A 9,164-nucleotide genomic window follows, 5' to 3' on the forward strand; every position below is an offset into this window, starting at 1 on the left:
ATGAAGGGCCTTGAATTGGGGATATTTAACCCAGAGAAGACCTAATGGAAATAAGACGGGCTTCGGGTCTGTTGTGGGGGAACCATTAGATCTTTTCCATTTGACTCTAGAAGGCAGAAGGAGCAACAATGGATAGAAGCTGCACTGAAGAGAATTTAGATTTAAATCAGGAGAGACTTCCCAATAATCAGGGCTGCCCAAAAGGAAGGTGGGTGGCAGTTCTGTCACTGGAGGCCTTCAAGCAAAAGCTGGATGACCACGAAGTGTTGGAGGAGATTGTTTATGGTGGACTGGATAGCTTTTGAGGTTCCTTCCAAGTAGTAGATTTTATAATTAAGATTACTATAGTCATCTAAGTGGTTTTGCAAATGAGAGAGGTTGTCTCAGAACCAGGAATACAAACCCAGATCTCTTGACTCAAAGTCTACTGTTTTTTTCCACTACAGCATGTAACTCAAACATCATAATGACAGCTGATGGCACAATGGGCACAGCACTAGGTCCAGTTTCAGGAAGAACTGAGTTTAAATACTGCTATAGACTGGTCTTAGCTGTGTGACCCTGGGCAAGTCACTTTACTTCACTCCTTTGTCTCAGTTTCCTCATCTGTAAAATGGAGATAATAATAGCATCCACCTCCCCAGGTTGTTGTAAGAATCAAATGAGATAATATTTTTAAATTTAATTTTTCTCAATTACATGTAAATAAACATTTCTAACATTCTTTTTTTTTAATTTTGAGTTTCCTGGAAGCACTTACACAAACTGATGCTGAGTAAAGTGAGCAGAACCAGGAGAGCACTGTACAGTAACAGAAACATTGTTCGATGATCAACTTTGAGAGACATTTCTCAGCAATGCAAGGATTCAAGAGAATTCCAGAAGACTCATGATAGAAGATGCTATCCACATCCAGAGAAAGAACTGTGGCACCTGAATGCAGTTCAAAGCATACTATTTTCACCTTTGTTATTGTTGTTTCTTTCTTTTGTTTTTTTCCTTTTGTTCTGATTCTTTTTTCACAACATGACTAATGTGGAAATATGTTTAATATGATTATACATGTGTAATAACTTCTATCAGATGGCTTGCCATCTTGGGGAGGCAGAGGGGAGGGAGGGAAAAAAAAGTGTGGAACTCAAAATCAAATGAAAGTGAATGCTGAAAACTTTCTTTACATGTAATTAGAAAAAATAAAATACTATTTTAAAAATTTGAGTTCTAAATTCTCTTCTTCCCTCCCCTCCCCCCTCCTTGAGAAGGCAAGCAATTTGATAGAGAAGAAGACAATAATTTTAAAGCTCTTAGCACAGCACCTGGCACATAGTAGGTGCTTTATAAATGTTATTATCATTATTCCTCCTATTACCATCATCAGGGAGGCAGGGCCATTGATGAGGAGGGACAGGAAGGCAGCAGTTGCTACCAATGCCCCTCAAAGTGGCATCAGCCTCTTCTCCACTCTGAAACTGCCTGTGGGGCATTCTGCCACATATCCTTGGGTCACTGTAGCTAAACTGACCCAAGTTCACACAGGGAGGCAGCAGGGTACCGTGCAAAGGTGGTGGGATTTAGAGTCAGAGGACCTGGCTTTGGATTCTGGCCCTGCTGATTATTGCTTGAACTTGCACCGGTCTGCTTAACCTCTCTAGTTTCCAATTCCCTAATCTGTTTTTTTAAAGAAGGAGTTAAATTGGATGATCTCAAAGGTCTCTTCCAGCTCTGATCTATGATGTAACCCTCATAGTAAGGCTATAGAGCTAAACATGTGGACAGGAGAAAAGGCAAGAAGATCAAGTGAGATGTCTCTAGGACTGAGTAAGGCAGGTCTGAGGAATCCCTGGCTATCTGGGGGATTCCTGAGTGTGTTTATTTTTTCTCCCTTGCATTTCTTGCCTCTATGAACTACCTGAGGTTTAGGCCTAGATCCATCAAAGCCTTGGGCAGTTGGTAATAACTCTGTGCCATAAGTTCAACCATAGAATCATGGATTCAGAGACACAGAGGATGTTAACCACAGAGTGAGAGAAAGGTGGATGTGTTCTGTGAGTAATGGCAGAACACCACCTTTATGTGGCTCCCCAATTGGAATAACAATAGTGAGAAGATCAAACAGCTGAAACAATTATGTCAGGTTCTATAAAAGCGCACTGGGCCTGGGGTTGGATCTCAGATTCTTTCCAACATTTTCTGGTCCTAAGGTCACAGATTTGGGGCTAGAAGAGACCTCAGAGGCCCTCTAGCCCAATCCTCTAATTTCACAGGTGAGAAAACTGAGGCCCATCGAAGGGCTATGACTTGACCAAGGTCAGAAAGGTCATCAGAGTTAAGGATGGAAGCTGAGAGTCTCTGACTCCAATTTGGTGATTTGTTTACCGCCTCTTACCATGCTATACTCTCAGGAATGTCTGTAGGACCCCGACACTTGGAATATAGCATGAATTTTTCTGGGAGAGTTGATTCTATAAGTCAGTTAGTCAATTAGCATTTTTTTAAGCATCTACTAATGTTCCAGGCACTGTGCTAAATGCTGGGAGTACAAAGAAAGGCAGAAGACCGTCCCTGCCTTCAAGGAGCTCACAGTCTAATGAAGGAGACAACATTCAAACAACCACATACAAACAAGTTCTGTGTGTGTGTGTGATAAGCTGGCAATAATCAACAGAGGAAAGGCATGTGAATCAATGGGGATTTATGGAAAAGGCTTCCTTCTCTTAGGAGGTAGGATTTTAGTTGGAACTTGAAGAAAGTCAAGGAACAGGTATCTGTTCAAATGGCACATTTATGGTTGTGTGTGTGTGTGTGTGTGTGTGTGTGTGTGTGTGTGTGTGTTGGGGGGTGGGGGAAGGGACAGTGAGGAGAAGAAAGTGGCATAGCTGGGAGGGCCAGCCCAGGATATCAGACATTTGACTTACAAAGCAGTGACTTCCTTCCTTAAGGGTTTCTTGTGTTTCCTACTGTTCAGCCTCAAGAAGCAGCCTGTCATTTGGTTAAAATCTCCTGCCTGACAGTGGGGCTTAAAACCTTGGGAATTCCACTTTTTATTTTCCTCTTTTCCAGAGCTCCAAAGAAGGTCCAGGATTGTGGGTAAATAGAAAATAGCTCAGTGCAAAGAAGACAAGCTCTGGTGGGTAACATATAAAGGGTGATGGATAATAGCTAGCCCATCTAACTGGGAGACTAAGTCCTGTGGAACCACAGCTGACCTGATAATTCAGCGGTCGGGACCTGTGGCCAGGTGCTTCAGGGAGAGATGGAAATGGTGAGCAAGGGCGCATCGGCCCTGATACTCAGTGAATCTGTGCTGTTCTAGCATCAAGCAAAAATGGAGCTGAAGGGACGGAATTTTGGGCCAATACTTAATGAGTACTTAAAAGGATATTTAATCTTCAAAATCATCCAGATGAATGCTTAAAAAACCACTCTCCCAAACCCCCAAACCTTCCTGGGATCATCATAATATATTCAAGATGGAAGGGCATTTAGGGACCATGTAGTCCCATCACAGACACTAGCTGTGTGACCCTGGGCAAGTCATTTAACCCTGTTTGCTTCAGTTTCCTCATCTGTAAAATGAGTTGGAGAAGGAAATGGCAAACCACTCCAGTGTCCTTGCCAAGAAAACCCCAAAAATGAGATCACAAAGAAGCAGACAGGATTGAAAAAGGACTGAACAGTAGTCCAGTCCCCTCATTTACATAAAGGAGAAAACTGAGGGCTAGATAGAGAACACGATTTGTTCCAAAATCACACACTTGTTAGTGGCAGTAATAGAACGAGAAACTTGGTCTCCAAACTCCCAGGCTGGTGCTTTTTCCACTTCATGTTACTCATTTTTTTTTGTTTTTTGTTTTTGCTTTTTGGAGGGGGGAAGGCAGGGCAATTGGGGTTAAGTGACTTGCCCAAGGTCACATGGCTGGCAAGTGTTAAGTGTCTGAAGTCAGAGTTTAACTCAGGTCCTCCTGACTCCAGAACCAGGTACTCCATTCAGTGAGCCACCTAACCACCCCCATATTACTTATTTTTGAATCAGGAGGAAGATTTCCATTATATGAGACAGGTAGTTTTCATTTGAAAAATTTATTTAGGCTTTGCTTTTCACTTCTTCCATTTCTGGAATGTAAGAGAGGGGAAATCCTCTCTCCAGGAACATGATGACCTAGAAAATGGAATTTTGTTCTTTAACCATGGTGGAGTCATTAATGCATTTAACAATTATTTGTTGAATGTTAATATGTGCTATAATAGTCCTTGGGCTTTTCAAACAATTCCTCCATTTCTGTCTAACGTGTATTGCCAACCCCATTTATCCTCAGGTTTGCTGATAAAGCTGTAATTCACTTTTCATTCATTCATACCATAAATGTGAGTGCTTACTAAACAATATTAGCTGACATTTTTTATAGTATTTTCTGGCACAAGAAAAAAAAGTTGCAGGTGGCCCAAAGGGTAATGGGAATAAATATGGGAGGTATACATAAACTACAACAAATTACTAATAATAATTTGTGTGCAAGAAATTATATAAAAATATCATCAAGGAAACGTATGATAGAATGAGAAGAGGGGCCACTCATACAGCAAAACTGAAGGGCAAAAGATAGGGCAGCCCTCATGTTGCAATGGTATTTGTAGAATTTTAAAAGATCCAGAGGATCATCTCCTAAAATTGGCTGGGTCTTCTAGGTGGGATCTTTAATGGGTGGACATGCTTGATCAATGACACAGGATGAGTAATGTGGCCAGCTTGTGATCTGCCCCATTGGAGGGGGAGCCATGTGTATAAGATCACAGGGCCTTTGGAAGTGTTGAAAGATTTATGGCCTCAAAGGTTTTCACAGGCAGTAAACATTAAGCAGTGCCGGGCACTGTGTTAAGCATTGAGGTTACAAAGAGAGGCAAAACCATCCCTGCCCTTGAGCTCACAGACTGGCGGAGACAATCTGCAGACAACTAGGTATGACAGGCCATGGAAGGGGTCATTTGATTCCCCAAGGTCCCCATGAGGTTGGTAGCACAAGGATTATTATTCTCATTTTCTATATGAGTGCGCAAGTCCCTTCCCTTCTCTGAGAATGTTTTCTCTATAAATAAGGAGATTGAATTAGGTAATATCTGATGCCCCTTATGTTGTTGTGGTTATCCAATTGTGTCCAACTCTTCTTGACCCCATTTGGGGTTTTGTTGGCAAAGATACTGGAGAGGTCTGCCATTTCCTTTTCCTGCTCATTTTACAGATGAGGAAACTGGCAACTGCCCAGGGTCACACAAATTCGAACTAACATTCTCCTGACTCCAGGGCTCCAGGGTCAGTTCTCTACCCACTGGGTCTCCTAGCTGCCCTTTCTACTTCTAGAGCTATGACCCTGTGCTCTCTAAGGTCCAGCTCTAAATCTAAGATGATCCTGGTGTCATCCCTGCCTTTCCTTCACCTCTCGCTCCTTCCCCACCTCAGCACATACCTTGCCACTGTTCTCCTCACCTCCCTAAGGTGACAGCAGCCTGTTGTCCTGAGTGTCCTGTCCAAGGTCTTCCTCTTGTTGATCTAGTGCCCTTCATGAAGGACCCAGCCTTCTGCTTCACAAAATTTCAACTCTTCATCTTCCTATGTGACACTGAGGATGTCAGACTCGCTCTTCAGTGGGTTTGCCAGTGGGGCTTCAAGTTTGGCTAGATGTTAAATTTTGCATCTCAGATCCCACATTAACCAGCCCTCTCAGAGAAGAGAAGACATCTCCCTTTGCTGTCTTGCAGAGATGTGGTATCCACGGGAGAGAACATTGCATATGATGTCAGGTTTTTTTCAAAGTATCGATCAGTTTTTTTCTCTTCTTTGTCTTTAAAAATCCTTTGTTTGGCTGTCTGAGAGGGAGAGAGAGGGATACAGGGGGAAAGGGAAGGATACAGGGGAAAATTTAAGTGACGGAAAAACAAAAGATAACAAAAAGATATATATTTAAAAACAAGCTTTCCATTATCCCTTCCCCTCCTCCACTCTAGTAATGCAGAAAAATTTAGTTATAAAGAACAGTAAGAAGCAAATACGTTACAATCTTTGCAATAAGGAGAATATGGGGGCAGTTAGGTGATCCAGTAGATAGAGCACCAGCCCTGGAGTAAAGGAGATCTGAGTTAAAATTCTACCTTAGACACTGACCAGCTATGTGACTCTGGGTAAGTCACTTAACCCCAATTGTCTCAACAACAAAACAAGAGGGATATGACAGAATCAGAGAGGCAGGATGGCATGGTAGCGTGGGTAGGGGATGGGGACTCAAGGAGACCTGGATTGCAATTTCAGCTCTGTCATTCATTAGCTGTGTGACCTTGGGTCACTCTCTTTCCCTAGTCTCCTTATCTGTCAAATGAGGGCATTGGACTAAAGATTTCTAAGGTTCCTTCTAGCTCTAACATTCTATTTTATTTCTTTTTTATTCATAATAGTCATGTTGTGAAAGAAAACATAGACAAGAAAAACAAAGTAAAAAAAAGTATGAGGATAGTTGAAGGGAATGTATACATACATACATGTATATTTAGGTGGGTGTATGTGTGTATATATATGTGTGTGTATGTGTGTACATGTATACATAGGAAGAGGGCACAGGATGAGTTGAATATGAAGGGATGATATCTAAAAAAAAATAAAATTAAGAGGTGAGAGAGGAATATATTGGAAGAAGGAGAAAGTGAATTATCTCACATAAAAGAGGCAATGGAGGGAAGAGCAGGGAGGTGAAAGGGAATGAGTCAACCTTATTCTCATTGGATTTGGCTTAAGGAGGGAATAACACACACCAAATTGGGTATCTTACCCTACAGGAAAGAGGAGGGATGATAGAAGGGAGAGCAGACTGGGGGAGGGGGTAGTCAGAAGGGAACACTTTTGAAAAGGGACAGGGTCAAAGGAGAAAACAGAATAAATGGGGAGGCAGGATAGGATGGAGGGAAATATAGTTTTTCACAACATGACTACTATGGAAATGTTTTGCATAACTACACATGTATAACCTATACTGAATTGCTTATCTTCCCAGTGGGGGTGGGTGAGGAGGGAAGAAGGGAAAGAATCCGGAACTCAAAGTTTTAAAAACTAATGTTAAATAATTGTTATTACATGCAACTGGGAAATAAGATATACAGGCAATGGGGTATAGAAATCCATCTTGCTCTACAAGAAAGTAAAGGGTAAGTTTCCCTTACTTAAGGGGAGGGATGGGGGGGGATGTATGAGAGGACAGACTGGGGGAAGGAGTAATCAGTATGCTTGCTATCTTGGGGTGAGGAGTGGAGGAGAGATGGGGAGAAAATCTGGAACTTAAAATTTTGTGGAAATGAATGTTGAAAACTAAAAAATAAATAAATAAATTATAAAAAAAAGTATGCTTCAATCTGTATTCAGACACCACCAGTTCTTTCTCTGGATATGGATGGCATTTTTCTTTGTAAATCCTTCAGAGTTGTCTTGGATCATTGTATTGCTGAGAATAGCTAAGTCATTCACAGCTGATCATCTTAAAATATTGCTGTTACTTTGCACACAGTACAATTCACTTTTCATCAGCTCATGCAAGTCTTTCCAGGTTTTTCTGAGAACATCCTGCTCATCATTTCTTATAGTACAATAGTATTTCATCACAATCATATACCACAATTTGTTCAGTTATTCCCCAACTGACAGGCATTCCCTCAACTTCTAATTCTTTACCCCCAGAAATAAGCTGCTATAAATATTTTTGCATATATAGGTCCTTTTCCTTCTTTTTAAAATCTCATTTGGGATATAGACCCAGTAGTGGTATTTCTATGTCAAAGGGTGTGCATGGTGTTATAGCCCTTTAGGCATAGTTCCAAACTGCTCTACAGAATGGTTGAATCAGTTCACAACTTCACCAACAATGCATTAAAGTGTCATTTTCCCCACATCCCCTCCACCATTTGTCACTTACCTATTCTGTCCTATTAGCCAATCTAACAGGCATGAGGTATTACCTCAGAATTAACATTTCATTTTCTAAGACAAGACTTCTTAACTTCTTTTGTATCATGGACCCCTTTGTCAATCCGGGGAAGCTCATGGAACCCTGCTCAGAATAATGTTGGTGCCTTTTGAAGGAAATAGATGTTAGTGAAAATAAAATTCTAAAGTGAAAATAAAGATGTATTTTTTCCCTATCCAAAATCACTGACCTCCTGAAATCTCTTAAGCCCATGTTAAGAACTTATGTTCTGAGATCTCTTCCATCTCTAACATTCTATGCCCTAGAGACTCTTCCAAATCGGACATTCTGTCAGCTAAGGTTTTCCTCACTCCATCATTATATATTCTAACTTCTAGCTTGAACATTCCAAGATCCTGCTGGGGAACTTCCTAACTTACAAACAACTGAGTTTTAGAGATCCGACACAGACTCATATATGCCCTCTGAATATAGAACGTGGCTCATTATTTATAAAGATAATTGGCAGGCTCAGTTTCAGATTATTAATAGAAAGCCCAAGGCATGCCTTAACATTATGGATTCATGCAGAAAAAGGCATGAACTTGATGAACTCATGTTTGTGGAAATACTTCTAATTTAGATCCCTACTGGATCTAAGTTCTACTACCTCCTTTTCTTTTTTTGCTTTTTAGAGGGCAGTTGGGGTTAAATGACTTGCCCAAGGTCACACGGCTAGTTTTTGTGTTCCACTGAGCCTCCCCTACTATCTCCTTTCTGGCTCCTGAGTTTCCTTTAAAAGTAGAGGGGCTCCAGGGAAAGAGCCTGACCTTGAAATCTGAAAACCCGGTGTAGCAGCAAGCACTCCAAGCGTCCTCAGGGTTTGCTGCCACCACAGGTTCTTGGATCTGCTTTGATAAAGGAAAGCAACTCAAAATGGGTTAACAAGCTTACTTTAATCAGTCAAACATATACCGTTTACCTCGTTCAGGGGAAAAAGGTCAGCACCCCGAACTTCAAAGTATACAGGCAGAAGTATCAAGACAGAAACAGATCAAGTAGACAGATTTCCAAACTGTCCAACCATTACATCCATACCCAGTCAACATCTGGGTTTTTCAAAGCTGGGGAGCTCTGGACAACGGCTTCCCAGAATCCATATCAAATCACAGAACACTTCTCAAAGTGAGCCCCCAAAACAAAGCTACACATCAGGGCTTATAT

The 9,164-nt window shown here is 41.3% G+C and overlaps 1 protein-coding gene across 3 annotated transcripts in view; it reads left to right on the forward strand.

The window, feature by feature from the left end:
- PAFAH2 (platelet activating factor acetylhydrolase 2) overlaps positions 1 to 1,109 on the forward strand; it is a 54,070-nt gene extending 52,961 nt beyond the window's left edge. For all 3 annotated transcript variants that reach the window (XM_069079280.1, XM_069079278.1, XM_069079281.1), the window contains one exon: positions 743 to 1,109. The gene's annotated coding sequence lies outside the window, so the exon portion shown is untranslated. The remainder of the gene's footprint in view (positions 1 to 742) is intronic.
- The last annotated feature ends 8,055 nt before the right edge of the window (positions 1,110 to 9,164 follow it).

Source organism: Petaurus breviceps, unplaced genomic scaffold (assembly GCF_028583685.1).
Source record: "Petaurus breviceps papuanus isolate PSGF00001 unplaced genomic scaffold, PetGlider_PUasm1.0 91041, whole genome shotgun sequence".
Classification (NCBI taxonomy): Eukaryota; Metazoa; Chordata; class Mammalia; order Diprotodontia; family Petauridae; genus Petaurus; species Petaurus breviceps.